Source organism: Canis aureus, chromosome 23 (assembly GCF_053574225.1).
Source record: "Canis aureus isolate CA01 chromosome 23, VMU_Caureus_v.1.0, whole genome shotgun sequence".
NCBI classification, from domain to species: Eukaryota; Metazoa; Chordata; class Mammalia; order Carnivora; family Canidae; genus Canis; species Canis aureus.
Genome location: NC_135633.1, coordinates 13,878,599 through 13,900,758, shown reverse-complemented (window position 1 = coordinate 13,900,758; position 22,160 = coordinate 13,878,599). Strand labels below are relative to the sequence as shown.

Below are 22,160 nucleotides of genomic sequence, written 5' to 3'. Positions count from 1 at the left end.
TCAGAGTAGATGAGCAACTCACTTGTCCAAAGTCAGAGTCCAAGCAGTACAGCTGGGATTTGAACACAGGCCCACTGGCTCCAAAGCTCTTATTCCGCCCACTATTCCAGGCCACCTCTCACAAATCAATCCTCCTGCATGCCCTACCAGGCTTCCGAGGCTTAGCTCTCTTCTAGAGATGATCCTATTTCTCCCCAATCTGCCTCAAATGGTCCACAGTAGCCCTGGGCTGCAAATCCAATTCCTGTACCAAGTGGCCCCTAAAGACACAGAACTTGGACAACTAAGAACCAGTCTCTGCTAGGAAGAGCTCGTAGATGAAGTTTATCAACAGTGCATTGACCGTGTCGATTTCCTCCCTAATTTATAACCTTACACCTGAGCTTCCCTCCTTTCCCGCACATCTTCCCACTCCCACCTCCTCAAATAGGACTCCTTTGATGTAGAGTCATTTCTCTCTTCCCTCCTCATACACTAAAACACTCGGGGACATCTTGTTTTTCACGAACTTTCGGGACTGGGCACACATTGTGAAATAATAAAAGGAAAGGGAGGAACAGCATGGGCTGCGTGACTTTCCGGCTCCAGAAATTTTCTTTCAGGGTAAGTTAGCATCCCGTTCACTCTCACAAACAGTCCTGAGCCAAAAGATTCCAAATCAAAGCAAAAATCTATCAAGAGAACTCTGATTTAAAACTTAAGAAAACAGCCTGTACATATTTTTAGAACAATTTAGAAAACAGTACATCTGTGACTTGAAACAGCTGGAAATAGACTTTTTGCCAAAATGATGCCGATTACGAAAGTCATCATGGTCAGACAAGAGGCATTCAGGAGCCAAGCGGTCCTGTAGGTTTTGTATATTCAAGTTTCAAATAACCTTCGCTGTCATACGTTAAACACTGACCCCTAAACTGCCTTTGAACACCAAATGCCAGCCATCTCCACAGTTTGTACAGCAGTGTTTGCATAACTATTTGAGGATTTTATTGTCTGTTACCCTGATTGGCTTAGTAAAAAGAGTAGTAAAGCAATAGAACAAGTCATAAGAAGCATAGGTCTCAAAAGCTCATAATATGCTTGAGAAAACAAAAGAAATTATGAAGTTGTTGAAAACAGAAGAGCATTAGCCTCAGATAGTCATTGGACTTAAGCCAGTCAACCATGTGTTTCGTTCTGAAGGAAAACAACAACATGTGTTGAAAATGTTGGTAGCAAATTGTGGGTGAAAGACAAGATGTCATTAGGGAGCTATACGTTTCTTTTAGTGTACTGAAACTGAAGCCGTCTCTTACTTGGGACCCTGGTAGGTAGCAATGTGGAGAAAATGTTGGTAGCAAATGGAAGGTAAAAGGGAAGGTATCACTAAGGAGTTGGATTTTGGGGGTTTTGTTTGCTGAAAATGGAAACTTCTCTTATCTGGGACCCTGCTAGCCCTTTCTCTTATTCATTATGTCCCAACACCTTCTCTGCACATAATAGATGGACTATAATATTTATTGAATAAATGAATACCGTAAGTCAGTTGCTGGTTCAACGTTTTAGGGATTTCATTGTGCATGAAGGTAGAGGTACATTCTCTCGTCTTTAAATATACAAAGGGAAGCAGGAAAGAATGGATTCCAGCCTGCTTTGTTCGTGTGCTTTATGATAGGCCAGCATCTTAGAGGGGCAGAGAGTGGACTTGAGCAGAAAGGTGACAGTGAAGGCCTTTTGTACACTGTCGTGCAGATATTTTCCACACCACACCCCTCCTCCAAGTCACACACACAAACTTGAATGGGGTCAAGCAAACCACAGGCCCAGCCAGGCCATGTGCTCCAAGGACAAAGAGTAAGATACCTCTCCTCAGAGGATTCAGTGTTTGGGGAGCAAATAGAACTAGAAGTTGTGCCCAGAAGGGACCCAGCATCGAGATCAAGGTCACTATGAAGGCATAATGAGGGCGTTATGCTAAGTGGAGTGAGTTAGAGAATACCATACGATATCATTTATATGTGCAATCTAAATCTAAAAACAAAACAACAACAACAAAAAACAAGCTCATAGACGCAGAGAACAGACTGGTCTTTGCCAGAGGTTGGAGAAAGGGGGTTCAAAAGGGAATGGATGAAGAGGGTAAAAAGTTAGAAACTTACAGTTATAAAATAAGTCATGGGGATGTAATCCACAGTATGACGACTATAGGTAATAATATTGTGTTGCATATCTGAAAGTTGCTAAGAGAGTAGATCTTAAAAATTCTCAGCAGAAGAAAAACATCTTTTCATATCTATGTATAGAGACTAGACTATTAAGTAGACTTATTGAGATGATCATTTCACAATGTATATAGATACTGAGACATTAAGTTGTATACCTGAAACTAATGTTATATGTCACTTACACCTCAATAAAAAAAAAAAAAAAAGAGAGAGAGAGAGAGAGAGAGAGATTAAGGCCAATAATCCAAGCCAAGGAATAAAATGAAAATCCAGAGCCAAGGTAAAGATTCAAACCAGAGATGCTAGTGAGCGAAGAATATTCAGAGAGACAAGTCTGGAGGAATTCTCAAAGTAAAGTGAAGGCGTCCAAATTGGTATTTCCCACCAACTGGCTGTGCGCATTTGAAGAAACTGGAGCAGAATGCATGTGGCTACTGTACAAAAGATGGATAAACGACAATATGAAAGAGAAAGTTAAGCTGGTGCCCCAGCAGAGCAAGTCTATGGAGTCTTAGCTCCAAAAGTAAATAATGAAGCCACAAATTGGATACAATTGAGGTCAGCCGCTGGAGAAATATTTTTGTGGTACCAGTGCCACAAGCCCAGAGGTAAAAAGCAGTGTCCGCAACAGGTGAGCCCAAGAACAAGGGCAGAGCAGGGTCAGCCTGAGATTCCAAGAGCCTAGAAGGGTTGGCAGGAAGGCTGACGGGTGGGTCAGGATGACTCTGCAAGGACAGGGCCTCCTTGGGAGGGAAGATGGGGCCTCACCTCCATTGCCACACGACCCCAGTCTCAAAGGCATCATACCCTGAACTTCATCAGTGATAGCCTGTGGACATGGGCAAGACCCAGAAGGCATTGCAGGAAAAATACATACATGCCTACATAGCATCCTGCTCCAAGGCTTCTGAGGGTGTTGAGCCTTGCTTGACCCAAAAATAAAGGGGGTCGTAATTCATTTCACTTGAAGTGACCTTCAAGTTTATTTTAAGTGAACTTGCATTCAGTGTGGCTGCTCTGTGAGATGCTGGGGGAGGAGGTTCTTCATTCTCCGCCTTCCTCTCCCCGTTCTTCCCCAGACAGGTGGGGCTGGCACACTGTTGCCTACAAGCCCCAAGGGAGTGCTGGCTAGGGATCCCACCACCTAACACCACCCTGCCCTCAGAGCACAAATTTTCTCATAAGATAAGCCATGTGCTACCTCAAACTTTAGAAAAGGGAAGCAGTAAGTGGCGGGTGGGGACTTGGTTGGTGTCTGTGGGAAGGAGGTGAGTAGGAGGGATGGTGTTCAGGATCGTCCTGCCCCTCGGGCAAGGCCTGCAAGTGGGAATGTCTCAGCTGGGTCGGAGTTCAAGGCCTGTCCTGACCCCGGGCTCCACCTGGGTCTCCGAGTGCATGTATATCCTGGTGGAAAACTGTTATTCTCTCTGTGAGGACATCCTGAAATACACCATCGGTCTAGACTCTCCCCTCCAATATCCAGGGATGCCCGCCGCAGGGCAGCCCCACCGTGAGGCCTCACCCATCCCAGGGTGCTTGCAGAAGACTCGTAAGAGTGGCCATCAGTGGCTCTCAGGCTTTCCTGCTGGCCTGCAGAGCTCTTTGGCCACTGCAGGACCCCAGCAGTGTTTCTAGAAGGCTGCAGTTTCCTGAACCCCTGGCTCACTTGGATGAGCGGTCACCTCTTGGATTTGGCTCAGGTCATGACCTCAGGGACCTAGGATGGAGCCCCACCCCCACATCAGGCTCTGGGCTCAGCGGGGAGTCTGCTTGGGTTTCTCTTCCCCCCCCCCCCCCGACCCTGTTCTCTTTCTAAAAATAAATAACTAAATAAATAAAAGTTGGCAATTAACCAAAAGACCCCATTGAGCCCCGGGGAGCCCAGCTGCTGCACAGCTTGCCCAAGGAACATCTTTCTCTAGAAATGTCTTCAGGCTCATTGAGGCTGATTATAGGAAACGAGTCTGCACTGGCACTTGCCAGCTCAGGCCCAGGGTTCCAGCCCTTTGGGTTAAGGATGAGCTTCACCTGCCCTCCTCCAGGGTTTGGTCTTCCGGTCCCCCCCTCCTCCCACTGGTGAATCAGAACATACCAATGAAACTTTCGCATCGTGTGTAAGATTTAGTCTCCGAGGTATGCTCTGGATTCTTCTTGACGTGGGTCGTACCGAAGCATGTACCTGTGGGCCTGTCACTGAGTCACCCGACAGTCCTAAGGACCCTTCAGCTCCTTTGGCAATAAATGCAAATTAAACTTCCTTAGTGACTGACTTGAATGGCAGATGTCAGCTATAGGGTCAGCTTAAAGCCTAAGGGTAGATTTCAACGGGAAAATGCCCACAGCGAAAGCTCAAGAGGGAGAATGCGATGGGCCCCAGCTAAAGGGGACCCAGGCCCACCGCACACACGTAGGAAGTACATGCCCACGTGCTTCCTCACTCAGCTCATCACAAACGACCAATCGCAAAGATATTTGCTTTGTCTCCTCTCCTGCTCTGCTGAGCTAATTACAAAGTCATTAAATTAGCTACAGAATAAATTAGTTGGTATCAAAGTGAAAGTTTGATTCTTCTGAAACTGGAGCAGAATGCATGTGGCTACTGTACAAAAGATGGATAAACGACAATATGAAAGAGAATTCTTCTGAAAATTATCTTCTGAAAATTATCTAGGATAAAGCGCTGACCTGAACGATTTTTCTAGACTGAGAAATGTTTTGTTGATGTCTTTTACTGAGGTATTGAGTTTTTCAAGAAGAAACCCTACATTTAAAGGCATTCTTCTGAAAATTATCTAGGATAAAGCGCTGACCTGAACGATTTTTCTAGACTGAGAAATGTTTTGTTGATGTCTTTTACTGAGGTATTGAGTTTTTCAAGAAGAAACCCTACATTTAAAGGTACTCCTAAAAAAAAATAAAAAATAAAAATAAAATAAAGGTACTCCTAAAAGAAATACTTATTCTCTCCTTAATAAATGGCCAAGAAAAAAAAAAAAAAAAGGAAAGCATGTTTGAATCATTAGAAATGCTAGAGGGGGGCAGTCTGTGTAGGATGTTTACAGAACAGTCCTCACCAGCCAAGGTCACTGAGACGCTGAAATGACTTCAGGGGTGGAAATTAGTTGGTGCTTGCTGTACAGGTCATCATTTGGTACAGCCGCCTCACCACGTGGTGCCAACGAAGTAGCTAGAAGTAGTACCTTTTTCAGAAGTGTGTGCTCAGGGGCACCCAGGGCGGGGGGCTGTGCTCAGTCGATTAAGCATCCAGCTCTTGGCTTCAGCTCAGGTCGTGATCTCTGGGTGGTGGGGTCAGGCTCTGCACGCAGCACAGCATCTGCTTAGAATTCTTTTCCCTCTTCCTCTCCCTCCCCCTGGGCTCCTCCCCACCCTAAATAAATAAATAAATAAATAAATAAATAAATAAATAAATAAATAAAAATTTTTAATGTGTACTCTGCCCTCTTTAAAATTATGATAATAGGGATCCCTGGGTGGCACAGCGGTTTGGCGCCTGCCTTTGGCCCAGGGCGCGATCTTGGAGACCCAGGATCGAATCCCACGTCGGGCTCCCGGTGCATGGAGCCTGCTTCTCCCTCTGCCTGTGTCTCTGCCTCTCTCTCTCTCACTGTGTGCCTATCATAAATAAATAAAAAATAAATAAATAAAATTATGATAATATAGAGATTCACACTCAAGTTCTAAATTCCACTTCCCCTGGATGCCATGCGAAGTTCAAACAGCGGCGGTCCCTGATGAATCGCTTTGCAAGCCCTTAATGAAGTCGTTTCCATTCACTCACAGAGAGGTGGAGACGCCTTGTGATAAAAGTGTCCGGCTTTCCGCTCTCCCACACAATGATGAAAGTTATTTATGAACCGAAAAAGTGCGGATATTCACGGGGAAGACATAAATGACTGGGAGAAGCCTGGAGTCGGAGGGCAAAAGCTGGCATCGATAAAGAGAAGACAGCAAAATCCCATAATCAAAAAGCCTAGAATACTGTGGATTTCTTCCCACGGCAGGTCAGGTCCAACCCCGTGAGCACACTGCCTTGTGGTGGAGGGTGAAATGTCAGGCCCCACACTTGGGCCCCGAAACAACAGCACAGTTACAAGATCGGAGAACAGCACTGGGCAGAAAAAGAACGTGCAGGTCTTAGTGCGCGGTGGGGCCAGGGTCAGCGGCGTACAGAGGCTGCAGAAAGGCTGGTGTGAGTGTGGACATTAGAAAATGGGATCTAGAATAAGGATTCTTCACTGGGGCTTCCCGGCCAGAATTGAGAGGTCACATCTTTCTCTTTTGTCAGATACTTTTTCACCACCTTCAGTAGACCCGTCAACAACATTTGCAGCCATCCTTGATGAACACCTAAGGATGATCCTCGACGTGGAATCTGGGGCCAAGCATATGTTCATTTTTGGTGCTTTTAATACAGATTAGCAAATGGGCCTCTAGGAAGATTATACAGTTGGTCCATAATGAGATCATTTCAAAGTTCCCATTTCCCCACCTTGTCACCACTCCCCTCGTGCTGTTTTCTCTAGAACTGAATTATAGACTGTTTTAAAGTACCAGGAACTCCAGCCCTTTCAGTTTTAGAAGGAAAAGAAGGGAAGCCCAGGGAGCATAGGTGTGTGTCCTCTGAGCTGATAAGAGAGCTTGGGGGTAGAAGGGAGAGATACTGGTGTCTGTAGCCACCTGTTCCTGGCCTGAGGCCTGATGCAGGACAGGTGCTCAGAAATGTCCAGGATAGGGGCGCCTGGATGGCTCAGTGGTTGAGCATCTACCTTTGAATCAGGGCGTGATCCTGGGGTCCTGGGATTGAGTCCTGCATGGGCTCCCCACTGAGAGCTCTCCCTATGCCTGTTTCCCTGCCTCTCTCTCTGTGTCTCTCAAAAATGAAAAAATGAATGAATGAATGAATGAATGAATGAATGAATAAATAAATAAATAAATAAATAAATAAATAAATAAATAAATAAATAAAATCTTTAAAAAAGAATATACTAGAAACCTTTGAGAGGACCACTTCAAATAGCTAAGTTGTAGAGTATGTAAAATATACGTCAATAAAGCTGCTATTTAAAAACAAACAAACAGGTTCTCAGTAAACATCTATGGAATGAAGGAAGAAAGGAAGGAAGGAAATCAGACATCTTGCTCCTTGATTTCCAACCAGTGGCTGTTCCACTCTTCTCTGTTTTTGCAGACGTGCGCGTGTCTGCAGTTGATCCCAGCAACGGTTTTGTGTTCCCTTCTGTTAGGTGTTTCGCTGTTTTCAGGACACATCGATCTGCCTCTTCTCAGAATTTATGAGTGAAAAAGTGAAAAAAGGGATCTGATCTTTATCCTTTTCGATTTCCTGGAGAAATCTAGCTCAGGGCTGGCCACGAAGGAAAAACTTGATCAGTGTCCGTGCACTGAATTACTGGTGAACTGTAAGTAAATTTAATATTGGCTAATAAGGCAGTGACATAGTATGATTTCCTAGCATTGATGCCGAATTTTCTTGCAGCTGTCAGCTCAGTCTCTGTAAATTTAGGTCGGCAGTTACAGAGTTTGGCATTTTGGCCGGTCCGATTTCCCTCCTCACGTTTCGGGGGCTGCTAGAGAGTAGGTCACGGGGCCCATTTCGCCCTGGGTGTCTGAAAGCGCAGAGCTAAATTGAGGGCCCGAGAGTAGTGACTGCTGGCTACAGGGCCAATCCAGAATCCACGGGGCTTAAAGCTTATTCAGTGTGGGAGAGGGTCCTTTCTCAGAAAAAAAAAAAAAAAAAGGAATGCAGAACTGTGGATGCAAATTAAAGGCAGAGCCTCTGAAGCTCACACAAGGAGGACTCCCTCTCTGGAAGTTAAGCTTCCTTAGCCTCCTGGTAAATCTGCCTCTGGCCATGTTCATTTCCCTGCTCCTTCTAATTGCATTTTATTTTGGTTTTGTGTCTAAATGTCTGTTGTTAGAGGCAGTTTACCATTCTTAGCCTCCTCGCCTTCCAGTTCTTCTTAAAAATAGAGTGTAAGTAATTGCTTAATTAACTCTCATTGCCACCATGCAGATAACTAGAATGATGACAGGAGCTCCCATCTGGAGGGAAGGCCAGGCTCTGAAACCCGGTGCATAATGTGAAAATCACACCTCATCACAACTGTCCTTAAAGTTTCAATCGCCTATGAAGTGCAGAGTGTGAAACTTGATGGTACGACCTTGAGTTCGCTCTCCTTGGACACTTTCTTCCGCCCCTCATCCACCAAGTTAGCGCCTGCTAATCCTTTAAGACCCAGCGGAAGAACTGCCACCTCCAGAAAACCTTCCCTGCCCTATCCACATCCCTCTGGCCTGCCCCTAAGTTCATTTACGGCTCCACACTTCTCTCTAATGAGTAACCTGTCTTGTGCACTAGAGTGTAAGCCACTTGAGACTAGTGAGTTTGAATTACTAGTTTTTAGGATGCCAGTGCCCTGCATAGTGCTTTGCATCGTAGCTATTTGCTAATGTTGGATATTTGTGGAAGGAAGGGAAGAAGGAAGAGAAGGTGGAAAAGCGGAGCTGTCATCAGTTCCTTTCCATCAAAGCCTAGAAAATACTTTTAACATCCATTTATTAACTTCGATACGGTTTTACTGTTGACATCGTGCATTTCTCGTCTTTACGTAAGAGACCTTTTGGCTTATTTCATTATTCTCACTTTTGGTGACTTGTGTTAAAGTTATACAAAGGCTTCACAGGCTTTGCATCTGTCGTGCTCCCAGATTCCAGAAGAGGGTCTTCCATAGGATGGTGGCCTAGAGGGTGGGTTCTGAAGCAAAGCCCCTGTCTGAATCGCTCTTGGCCATTTGCCATCTGTGTGGCTCTGGCAAGTTGCTTGTCCTCCCTAAGCCTCAGTTTCATCATCTATAAGATGGGGATGATAAACCTAACAACTTCATACCGTTCACTTGAACGTCAAACGAGAAAATGCAACTAAATAAATATACATAGCTGTTCAAAAAATGATTAGGGACAAAATCTAATATATCCAATCTTAAGTTATGGCTTCATTAGTGTGACTATAAAGTAGCAGATTCTAATAAAGGAGAAACAGCACATTCACTGGGAACAGAGAGATAATGAGGTGATGGAGAAACCATTTTTATTCTAATATGTTTAGCTCATTTTCTTATAATTAAGCTACAAGATTATTCTTTCACCTACAAAATGGATAAATTCTTCATTGTATTAACTTGTTTGAAAAGATATCCTAGTTTAAGTGGAATGAATTTCCCTTTAATATGATTTTCTAGCAAGATTAGATCCTAATATGGATTAATATCCTAAATCGAGAGCTCTAATGGACCACTGTAGGAGCGAAACATGAGTCAAAGACATGGTCCCTTTATAAATATCAGTCTCTGAGGAGACATCCATCAGTGTGTGGGAGGGATCTCATGGCATCAAGCACAAGGGTAATCATAACTGACATTGATGGGATGCTTGCTGGGTGTCAGGCAGCCCACGTCAGGCTGCCCAACCTCACCGAAGCCCCATGACTACACCAGAGGCCAACTCTCCGCTTATGACGAGGGAAGGCGCCGGGTGGTAAGCAGAACACTCCCATCTGCTCCCCCGCCCGGAGCATCCTTTCCCTTAGACTCCAAGCACCTGCACAGCAGCCTGTCATCATCACGGATCCCAGCAAAGGGAGGGAGGAGCTCTCCAGGCCCAGTCATCCAGACAAGGGGGAGACTTGGAAAGCTATTGGCCTCATGTCCTCTCTGCACAAAGCCCTTCTCTCCCTCCCTCAGCCATCTCCTGTATTTCCTTCACAGTACCTATCACTTTCTGAAACAGTTTTATACCTTTGTTTATGTTTTGGGGTCTTGCAGCTTCTTCCATGTATCTTCCACGCACCCCCTTCTGTCTTGTTCCTGGCACCCACCCCCACTCCATGCCTAGGACAGTGTGTGGCCCACAGCAGTGCTTGATAGAATATGTGTTGAATGAAAACGATGAAGGAGGGTGAGGCAGGGAGGGGGATGCCCACCCCCCATGGCCAGAATCCTCATGCCCCCAGAGTCAGTGCCAGCTTATCCAGATTGGGTCCCACTCCACTGAGGTTGGTCTCTGGGACTCTGTTTTCCAAGTTTATTCAGCCCCATGCCCACCCTCACCCACCTCGGCTAACCTCTTCTTCCTCTTGAGACCAACTTACAGAGGAGCTTTCAGTGTCTTTCATTTTCAGGCGTGCCAAATCCTGCTTAACCCTTAGGGAAACATCCCGTCTTTTACCACGATTTCTGCAGGTGGCTAATATCATCGATTATTTGACTCATCCAACTCTCAGAGGGTAATCTTCTCCTTAAGTCAAGTTTCAAGGCCATCTCACTGTGGGCTTCTATATATCACCGATCACACAGAGCAGAGTCAAGCAGAGGTGTTGGCGCTGCTCTTTACAGATTCATCTGGAAGCTGCGGTGGCCGTTAATCTCTGCTGTGTTGGTGCTAATCGTGTCTGTCTATAATCAACCTCAATCTACCCTTCACCACGCCAAAAGGTAAATGCCAGACTGCAGGAACACACTGAAAGTGGCCCTTGAGGCCCAGAAAATCTCCTCACCTGCCCTGCCAGGGCCCTAGAACTCCTGATTTAAGAGGCCGATCTCTCCTCTGATTCCTCCTTAGGATGTATTCCCAAATCAAAAGCCAATAGTTAACATTTCTCTGCAAAGGAGCAGACAAAAAATGTTTTTTGTTTGACACAGCAGCAATGGAAACTAGACCATGTTTCTCTTTTATGGAACCTCTGAGAGTAATTCATTGAGATCTTGACATTTAATATCACCCAATCACCTCTCTGGCAAGATATTTTCTTTGGCTCTATCAGCCCCACACACAGACATTGCTGCTGGCACTTACCAGGCCTTGTTGTTAGGTGGGCTGCTTTTAATACCCAAGGCAGGATTTGGCAAGAAGCAGCAGCACCTGCCTTATTGAAAGACATCTTCATATGTTTCCCTCTGAAAGAGAAACGTGCGATGTAAATGTCCTTAAGAGATGATTATCGTGCATCAAGATGTCCATTCCAAAAAGCAGCATCCCGGATGCTCAATCACACACAGTCACCAAGAATGGAGGTGGCAGATGGAGAATTTGAGCTTTTGGAGAATACAAATTGGTCAACCCTAAGTGCCTGCCGACTCCTGGCCAGCACATAGCCAGGTAACCTGAGCAGTACCCACTGGCTAAAAAGGAGCTTCACACCTCAGAGAGGGCCAGAGGAGAAGACAGCATTCAGGTCCCCGTTGCCCCAAGTCTACAAATGAGCACACACGGGTTATGCTACCTCCCCCGGAGATTTTTGTGCACTGATTGAAAGAAAGGATTAAGCAAGCACTGATCCGCACGTGAGTGCTGGTCCCCGGCATCAGGGGAGACGTTACCATAAAGGACTTTTCCTCCCCACTATTCAAAACCTGGAACCCTCGTTCCAGCAGTGGGAGCAGAGAAGTCCAAAATCCACGAGGCTTAGCAGCTCAGGCACAAAGAAAATGAAATCAGAAACCCGGGGTGTTTTGCTATTACCGCCAAGGGCCTATATCTTGGATATAACAGCAATCTCCTAAATTTCCCATAGCGTGACCCCAGAAAATCTGACCGAGACACTAGCTGTGTATAATCCTTGTGTGGGGGCGCCTGGGTGGCTCAGTTTGGCTCGGGTTATGATCCAGGGGTCCTGGGATAGAGTCTTGCGTGGGGCTCCCTGCTCGATGGGGAGTCGGTGTCTCCCTCTGCCCCTCCCCGCTGCCCATGCTCTCTCCCTAATTAAGTAATTAATTAGCAAAGCTGGAAGTCCCAACGAAGTTGGAGACAAAGTTCCCAAAGGACTGGCCTACAGGATGAAATCTGGCCCAGTCCTGCCCTCTCTCCAGCCTAGCTATTTCTCAGACACCCCCCCCCCCCAGCTCCCACAGTCCAGGTATGCCCACTGACCTTCCTCCCTCTTCCTGTGTCCTGCCTCCCTTCTGCTCCCTCTGCCTGGAAAGTCCTTCTTCTCTGCCAGGGGGATCTGTATCCTTGCTTGAAGACTGGGTTCAAATTTTTGCCTTTTGAGCGCTACCCTTCCCGCACTCGCAGTAATGAGCCGTGGTCCCCTAGCATCCGTGTATGTGTGGTTGCACGTGGAGTTACCCCATGTGTCTGGCCCTCGGACCCATCTGCACACGCACAGAAGGTAGAGGCCATGTCTTATTTCTTTTCCTCCTCCGTCTTCCTCCGGGGCTTGGCATGTGGTGGGCGCTCAATAAATATTTGATGGATGGATGTGGAGCTGTTTAATTCACCACTAGATAGCAAGCTGGCATTTTCCCAAACAGCTTTATTCAGAAGCAGTTCAAAGACACAGAGCCACTCTCATAACCAACTCAGGCAGCTCTGTGTTAACAAAGAACATAACTTCTTTTAACTACTTCTGTTTAGATCTGAATTTCATTTTTGTAGAAATCACTATTAGAACATTAAAAGAAAAACTGTACAGAGGTCACACGTTGAAAACCCATGGACCATAACGGCCTCTGAAGCTGGCATGATTTGACCCTGCTAATCCGAAGTCACTTCACTTAAAATCTGTGCAGCTCCCTGGTGCCGATAGCTTTCAAATTCCTCCGTGGGGCTTCAGGGATACCTTGGGGACCTCTATGGGTAAGGTCTCCGAGGAGATCTGACGGGGAGGAATGTGGCTCTGGGCCCCACACCCTTTATTACCATCAAAGAGGTTCCAGGGCGCCTGGGTGGCTCAGTCAGTGAAGCCTCTGTCTCTTGGTTTCAGCTCGGGTCATGATCTCAAGGTCCTGGGATGGAGCCCCAAGTTGGGCTCCCCACTCAGCGGGGGAGTCTGCTTGGGATTTTCTCTCCCTCTGTCCCTTCCCCACTCACTCCCACTCATGCACATGTGCTCTCTCTCTCTCTCAAATAAATAAATCAATCTTAAAAAAATATATTCTGCAAAATCTAAGTGTTTAAGTGTTCTATGTTTTCAGTTTTGTTTTTTATTACCTTTGGTAGAACCTGATTCTCCAGCCCCACCATTGCACCCCCCAACCCTGCGACTTGTGATGTTTTTTCTATCCATCCTCACCTGCCCGATGCCAGCTATCATTTGAGTTTGCAACAAACCCAGCCCTCTAAGAGCACTTGTCATTTCTTTGACCTCCTTTCTGGGCCCAGAGTGCGTGCATCCTTGTTTCTATAGAGTGGCTGTCATGTTGCGCACAGCATTTTGTATTTTCTTTCTTCACTTAGCACCATACCATAAATATTGTTCCATTACGTAAGACACATCTTTCGTAGTTACCTTTTTAAACGACAGATGTTTAGGTTGGTTGGCTCTAATTTATTCAGGTCTTCCATCGCAGCTAAAACAACTTTTTATTTATTTTATGCTCTTAGAAGTAATACTGTGTTGAATATCCTCATTACAGATGACAATTTTTCTAGAAAAGTGTTCCTATTGATTTTAACAGATTCCTTTTATGTTATGGATTTTACTATCTTGATATAAGTATCTTCTCAGAATGTTCTTTTTCTTTCCACTTCTTATATTTTTTAAGATCAAAATAGGTTAAGTATTATCCAGTGGAATCTTTGGATCTCTTCCATTGTTATTTCTTCTATTGCTTCAAGCCTGGGAAAGTTCATCCTGGTTCATTACTCATAGTTCCCAACATCTGATGCAATCTTGGTTCTCTATTCTTCTGGTTTTAAATATATATATTTAACGCTTTAATGTATTTGAGCATATTCAGTACATGTTTAAATATAACTGATAGTTAAATTGGTGTCTGGGCAATGCAGTCGGTTAAGCAATCGAAATTTGGTTTCTACTCAGGTTGTGGTCCCAGGGTGGTGGGTCGAGCCCCACATCGGGCTCAGGCCCAGGGCAGAGTCTGCTTAAGACTCTCTCTCCCTCTGCCTCTCCCCCTACTTGCACACTTGCATGCTCTCTTTCTCTAAAATAAATAAATAAATCTTTTAAAAAACCAAATTGGTATCAGCTATTAAGTGACTTGTCCTTGACTCATTGTTTATCATACTTCATCGTATATCAAGTTATTACATACAAATAGGTTTAATTTGGCATCTGATTCTCCTCTACTATTCTGTATGTCTGGTTTCATACCAGTACTGCACTATTTTAATTATCCTTGCTTTTTGTATGTATAGAATGTATAGTTCTAGCCTTACAAAATCAGAAGACTTCTTTTTCAAAATATCCTTTCACGTTCTTGACACTGTTTGCCTAATAAATGTTAGAATCGTTAAATTCTAAGAAAAAGTGGTGATTTTGCTTTAGAGCACATCAAGTCATTATACTTAACTTCTTAAATCATTGTATGTATTCTAGGTATCTTATTCTTATATTATCATATTTATATGATTCTAGGTCTTTACTGCTTACATACAGTAGTATATATAGTATACAGTAATATGTATAGTAATGCTACTAATGTTTTAATTTGAATACCAAATCTGCCTTCTTCTTTTTTTTTTTTTTTTTTGTTAAATCTGCCTTCTTTTTAAGCTTGTTGATTTAGTTCCGAGTGTTTAGCAAAGTCTGTAAATATTTTTCACTTCTTTTCCAACAGTTGTTCTTTGTATCTTTTGCAATTTGCCTAAAGCAATCTTAAATTATAATGGATGGTAGTAACATTCTGCTTTTGGGCCTATATTTGAAAGAAAAGCTTTTAGTGTTATTCCATTATTGCTTCATGATTTTAAATAGTATGTTTATCGAGTTAAGGTACTAATTATTTTACTCAAAAGAAAGGTTTTATTAATTCCTCTTTGAAATATGTTGAAATGGGTTGCATCGTCTAATGTTAATAGATTTTCTTTTATTGATTTGTTTTCCACATTCCTGGAGTAACCTTCATTAAGATAAAACTTGTCACATAGAATATATTAGATGGAGTCCATCCTAGCCTGTGTTTTGATACAGTCAGCATAGCTTGGAAATTATCTGTTCCTTGGGAGTTTGAAGAAATCCATTAAGTCTGTGTGCCTTGCTTTGTTGAGTTTCCTGAAAATTTTAAAAATTTCTTTCTCTGTTCCTGGTTTAATAAGGTTTCCTACCTTATTGTCACATTTGGGGTATTTTATTATATATTTATATCTAATATATTATGTTGTTATTTCAAAATGTTATCCATGTATTGAGGCTTTTAGTCAAGTAGCATGTAATTAGGTATAGTTTTTACATATAAGTTTATCCCCTTTTTATATTTCATACATGGAATGAGACCTGAATTGTCAACCAGCTTTTACCACTAATTTATCAATGCAACTTTGACCAATTAAGTTGACTTCTGACAACATTTTCCTTATAAATAGAAGTCATGTTAGTTACTGTATCCCAGGGTTGCTATATTACAGATAATGTATGTAAAGTTCTTAGCACCATGCCTGTCCTCAATGAATAGAAAATATTACAAGATTCTCTTTTTTAATACTGTTGATCTCCTTTCTCTTTGGCTCTGAATTGTATTTGCAAGGGGTTTCTAGTTTTCATAGTCTTTTCAATATTTTCAGCAGCAACATGTAGGCAATGGGGAGCCACTGAAGGATTTTGAAGAAAGAACACCAGCTCTGGTAATTGTCTGAGCTGGGTTTGTGGACCGATCATCAGAAGATGGGCCTAGGCTGTGAGAAATGACACAGTTGACAAGGGGCCAGCTAGACCTTTCTTGCCAAGTGGGATGTGGAGGTGTAGGCTTTACATTCATAGGCAGTGAACAGAGGCTCCAGGGCTCAGGAGAGGCCTTTTCAAGGGCTCCAGGGAATGGGAAATTGACCAACTGGCCCCCAATTGTCCTACTCCAGCATCCAACCCTTTGGGGCCTAGGAACAGACGCTGACAAACACCATGACCCAGACTAAACCCAGCTTTTGAATGGGACAACAAAACAGGCTTTGTTCATCCTTTTGAAATGGGGCCCAATTATGTTTGATTAATAAATGAAACCCTGTGTCCAAATAGGAGAGACACTGTAGAGAAATGGTCAGAAAGCACTTTGTGTAGAAAAAGGCTGATGAAGTTTTCAGAGGGCATTCATTTGCCTGGAGCTGGTCTAAGACAGAAATTTTCAGCCTCCAGTTCCTTCCCTTGTTTCCCTATCCCCCCCCCTTTTTTTTCCCTGAAATATGTTTAACTCTTCTGCTTGAGATTTATTTTGCCTCCTTGGTGATGATTTCCATGTTTATTCTGTCATTTAGAAAAAAATGCACTGTTAGAAACATTCTTGATCTGTTTGTAAATGTCAATAGAAAAATAAGCCAAAAGGTTGACAATGGTAATTAATCAAAAGGTATTCACTGAGCACTTTCTATGTACAAACCACTGTGTTATTCACTATGAGGGAAGAATTAAGAAATAGTCCCTACCCTCAAAAGTCCTTCAATCCGGTTGGGGAAATGCCTAAATAATAGACTGGCTGAAATACAAGGAAATTGAAATAAATGCTATAATCGGGGTGTAAGGCACACCTGTAGGGGCACAGATCAATGGGATGGATCAAAAGGACTTTCATGAGCAACTTGCAATTATGTTGCATCGTAGAACATAAATAGGCTTCCTATAGGCATGTGTTCCTTCAGATTCTTGTGGATGAGCTGACCAATGTACCCGTGCATGATGCCCCAGATGTCAGCAAACACAAGCAGCTCTTCTGGGCCACTCCACCAGCCCCATGTGTGCACACGACACACAGACACATCCCCAATTCACATGTGTTTGCTTTCCTCTCCCCTCACTGCATTTGCCCAGCTCCAAATCCTCATTCCCAGATGGCCTCTGGCCCTGACCAGCTTGGTGACCTCCAGAGTATGGCTTCCTAGATCTGGTCTTTTCCATATGGTTTTCGGTTCTGCTTCTTTCCTTGAGTTTTAGGCCCTTCCTCCGTGTCATCTTGGGGAAGAAACCCTCAGATTCAGTCCTCTGCCCATAAAGCCCGCAGCCCTAGCCAGAAAAACTCTGTAGCCAAGGTAACTGTTGGAAGAATTCCCTTCATTATCCTTCTAGGAGTCATGGGGGCTTTCCAGCTCTCCTTCACTCCCCTGCCCTAGGGAAGCTGAGGCGAGGTGAAGGGAAGGCAGATGGGATGATGTGCAGTGGGATTCCCCCTGCAACATTAGCCAGGAGGCTAGAAGTAACTGGACGTTATATGTCAAGTTCCAAAAAAACCTCAGGAGAAATCAGCCATTCCCCACCAGTAAACGTATTATTGAAGGAGTAGAGTCTGGTCGCAAGCCCAGCTGAATGCTCTTGTCCATGTAACAAACTCCTCCTGAGAGACAAGACGGGGGATGGCGAGGGAGATATATCTGGAATGCTGTCGGCCACAAGTAACAGAAACCTTAGCCAAGAGTGGCTGAAACAATGTGGATGTTTACTGTCTCGCTGAATGAGAAATTTGGAGATTGATGGTTCCAGGGTTAGGACAGTGGCTTGCAGATGTCATCAGAGACTAGGGAACCAACATCTTTCTGCTCTGCCGTATTGAGAGTATCAACCATGGCTCCCTTCGTGGCCATGAGATCCATGCAGCAGTTCCCCACATCGCCTTCTCATGTGATAGCCTGGGTGATTTCTTCTGTTCAGACTGCTGTTGACCAGGGTACTCACAGTAACCAGCTGACAAACGGACTGGTCTGAGGGATCATGGCATCATTCATATGTCTGGAACCTTGGAGGGGGGTCTGGAAGGCTGGGACTATATGGAATGCCCACACGTGGCTTCCTCAGCACGGTGGTCTCAGGGAGTCATTAGATTTCTTACATGACGACCCAGAGTCCTCAAAGATAGTGTTCCAAAAAAACAGAAAGTGGAAGCTGCCAGTTGCTCAAAGCTGGGGCCCAGAAATCGGTTAAAGCAGTCACAAAGCTTCCCACATTCAAGAGGAGGGGACATGGACCCCCACCTCTTCGTGAGAGTAGCGATAGGATTATGGTCACCTTTGACCCATACATAGGCTGTAAACTAAGCTGTTGTGATAAAGAAACCAAAAATATGGTTTTTAAGTCAGATTGACGTTTATTTCCCTCACACGTAACAGTGCAGAGGGGAGCAGCGCAAGGCTGGTGGTCCGTTTCTGCCAGGCTCTGCACGTGGCTCCCATATCTGAGTCCAAGTCAGCTGCTGTGGTTCCGACTCCTTTCCAAGCAGCAGGAAAGGCTCATGAAAACAGAAGGTAAACAGCTGTCTAAAATAAGGTGATCCAAAAGTTACAGCCATCCCTTCTGTTTGCATCACACTGGCTAAATACTGGGCCCATGGTCACACCTGACTGCACATTGTTACCAAATGGAAGATGGGGAGAATGGGACAGAGACAGTTACTTCTGGGGCTCTCCTGACGGCCAGAAGATAGACAGTGGTAGATGGGTTTCAGCTCTAAATAGTAGAGTCGGTATCTGGGGGTGGTTTCTGAATCAGCCCTGTAAGTGCAGAGCATCTTCCCAAGGCTGAGTAGTCAATCACAGGTACTCTGAATGCACCCCTAAGTGTGGGGGCCACTCCCCCCTCCTCAGAAGCAAACAATGTACAGGTGGACCCCTATTAGAAGCCGTACCTCGCTTGAGCCCCTCATTGGATGTGAATGATAATTGTCAGTTGGGTTCACTTGGTCAGGTCCTGCTCCTTAGAAATATCCCATGCAGCATCTTACTCCAAACTTCACGAAGACCGCAGGAGAATTAGTTGAAAAGGAACCCACCAGCGCTAGTTTGCCAAGTGGTTTACCAACCATCAGAATCCAGCAGCAGATCTAACTAGTGTTAAACCCGGTCCCATAAAGAAGGCATAACAAGCAAGCAGCCTCACCTGAGTAGGATGATGGTGCAGCCCTTCTTAGGAGAAGGTGGCATCTGTCCTGGGTGTCCTCTAGGATTTCTTCAGCCTTCTTCCAGGTTCTGAGAAACTCACTGTGCCACTTTTGCACCCTACACCAAAGCAGGTTGGCTGGCTCTCCCTTGGATCAGAGCTGGGGCTTCTGTGGGCATAACTCTCCGTCTCTGCCTGGAAACGCTCACAATCCATCATTTCAGCACCAACGTTTTTTTGCAAGTCTAAAAGCAGCCCGATTCCTGTCTGCTTTATATATTGGGGTTCTGAGTATACTTTCGCTTAACAAAATGTGTTCCATTATTTGGGGGAAATAAAAGGATTGATGGCTATTGGCTTAGGAGGCTCCTTGGGCACAGGGCACGGGCAGCTTATGCTCTCGTATATTTTCACAACTGTTTTCAAGAAATAAATGGTCTTTTCATTGGCTCTTGTGGGATAATTTTAATAATATATCTGAAGACATATTTGAAATGGAATGAGAGTATTACGATTCTAGACTTCACTTATTTATAGTTGGATCTCTTTAGCTTCCGTATTTAAAAAGAAGAAAGAAAAGAAATACTTCTTTCTCGGAAGAGGGAGAACAGAGTGAGAGAAAAAAACATGGATTTTTTTTTTCTCTACTCAAAAGACTTGGTCTAACTATTATCTCTGCCACTTATTAGCTCCGTGACCCTGGGGAATGTACTGGGCTCTCTCTCTTTACACCTGCTCGTGTCTAAGAGAAGGGAAATAGTAACAATCCCCACCATATCGTGCTGTTCTGAAGGTTAAGTTAGCTGGTTTATGTAAAGCACGAAGCACAGTGCCTAATACTATTAACCCCATCATTGATTGAACCCTTACTCCGTGCCAGGCACTACCCAGGTCCGTAGCTATCCCCTGGGATCTTATGAGGACTACAGATTCTCCTCAGGCCCCATCCCCCGCCCCATTGAATCAGAACGGGGGCGGGGGGGGTCCCACTACTCTGCTTTCACAAGCCCACCTGGTGATTCTGACATGCATTCAAGTTTGCAGACCACCAGCCTCGGTGTTGGAGAAACAGAGAATATAAGGTTCACATCCACACTGCAGCTCATAGTGTGTGCAGAAACCAATGCACGCCTGTCCTCTTCTATATTGTTTGGTGACGGCCCCCAGAGTCTTACTGACTTAGTCACGTCTGTGCCACGAGTGGCTCTCAGAACCATTCCTTACAAAAAGACGGAAGGTCAGAGACTCAGGAAAGCCAAATACCTCCCAGGTCCTAGCCCCCTACCCCCAAGGGTCTGCATCCTGAGTGCATCAGTCGGTGTTTGTGAAATACGTGCAGAGAGCCAGCTGCTCCAGAAAGAGTGAGTAGCTCCTCCCCTCCTTAGAGCAGCCCTGGCTCCTGGGGCCGGCCCATATCTCCCTGACTTGTCACTGTGTGTTCCGTCTGTCGCCTTGATGAAATATGAGCTCTTGGAGGGCAAGAACCATGTCTTAATCATCTCTGTGTTCCCAGCGCCTGGTACACAGGGTGGACACCTAATCAATGGGTGGCGAACGAATGAGGTGTCAGCCCCAAATATCAGAGGGGCATTTGTTCTAGAGGCATTCAGGTGGTAGGTGCATCCTCGCAGCCAATATATCTCTGGCCCTGGTGACAGGCAGGCAAACGGATCGCCCACGTACCTGTGAAATGTTCCCTGAGCCATGCCTCCTCCATCCCTCGGCTCAGTCCATGGCCACAAGGAGGGCTGTGTGAGAGACTCTCAGGGCAGATCAGAACCACACTAGGAACAGCCTAGAAAAGCCAGTGTCTGTGCGGGGGGGCGGGGGAGGGGGTTGGTTGGGTTTTTTTTCTTTTCTTTTTTTTTTCTTTTTCTTTTTTTTTTTTTGCCCTGTCATAATTGCCCAGTTACAGGTGAAGTTGAAATGGACTCTGTCTGTTGACCATTTGGGTAGAATATTTTGTTTTGTGAATCCTGGATGGCGAAGGACTAGATTCTGCTCTGGGCTGTGGAAAAGGAACAAAGCAGTCAGTGGGTTAGGTGGGAGCTGAGCACGGCCTTAGCAAAGGAAGAATTGGGCCCTATTCTGGAACTTTCCATGAGCTGTTGCTGCCTTCCGGCTCTTTTCATGCTGGGTGGGTGCAGAAAGCCACGCTGCTCCCCAGCCTGTCCCACACCCACTGCCACCTAAGCTGGCAGCCATTCATCTAGCTCCCTTAGAAGAACCAGAATAAATATAGATTTCTTCTTCCACACGTTAACTTATGGGACCTTCCTGTTTCTTTCTCGCTGCTGGGCTCCTACCTGCTGCGGTCACATTCAACGTTATTGAAAAGCAGCAGGGAATTCCTCCTCGCTAGAAAATGCTGACAGTCAAGTTCAGGCTGTGAGGGGCAAGCCGTCCCCAGTGAGCCTCTCTCTCTAAGTGAGAGTGTAGACAGTAGTATTGGGCTATGGTGAGGGGCCCCCATCACGAGGAGAGCAACCCTCTCAGAGTTGAAGGAGGAAGAATGGGTGCAGAAGGAATGGTCCTGAGATCTGGTCATGAGTGGGGGATGGCCAGACTCCAGCCACTGCAACTAGGGTGTGTCCTCTAAAGTCATATGTTTGTTATAAAGCTGCCACCTGTTTGTATCGTCCTGTGGCCTGGCAGAGGGAAGATGCAGAGAGAAGGGAGTGGTCTTCATAGCCTCTTAGAAAGCAGGTGGTCAGAGAGAAGGAGTTGGTCGAGGTCTCCTGTGCAGGCCAAGGGAGTAGGTGCCATGACCCACAGGCATGATGCTTTGATCTACAACAGGGCTCCCCCATAATGGGGGTAAGCGCATTTGACTAAGAGAGCTCTGTGACTCTGTCCATTAAAGCCATCGGTTCCACTCTGTGCTCCCCAGGCAACCACACTTAAGATTATAGCTTCTCAAAAAGGCTTTGCTACACCAGGAGGCTGTGCCACCCAGCACTCATGGGTTTACATAAACCTTGCGTCGTTTCTGTATTTCTCACCGTTGGGTACATCTTCTACATCTTGAGAGTTTGGGTAGCACGAGTCAGCCCTCTGACTGACCCCCTCTGCGCACAGTGCAGCCAACATCCTAGGTGACACAGCTCTTG

At 45.2% G+C, this 22,160-nt stretch overlaps 1 protein-coding gene and 1 long non-coding RNA gene across 3 annotated transcripts in view; one reads left to right on the top strand and one right to left on the bottom strand.

Moving 5' to 3' along the window:
- SPON1 (spondin 1) overlaps positions 1-22,160 on the top strand; it is a 251,520-nt gene that overhangs the window by 181,907 nt on the left and 47,453 nt on the right. The window lies entirely within an intron of this gene.
- LOC144294625 (uncharacterized) lies at positions 18,240-19,647 on the bottom strand. The gene is made up of 2 exons (XR_013361987.1): positions 19,051-19,647; positions 18,240-18,403 (listed from the first exon to the last, which is right to left on the bottom strand). It is a non-coding gene; the product is annotated as an uncharacterized LOC144294625 (long non-coding RNA).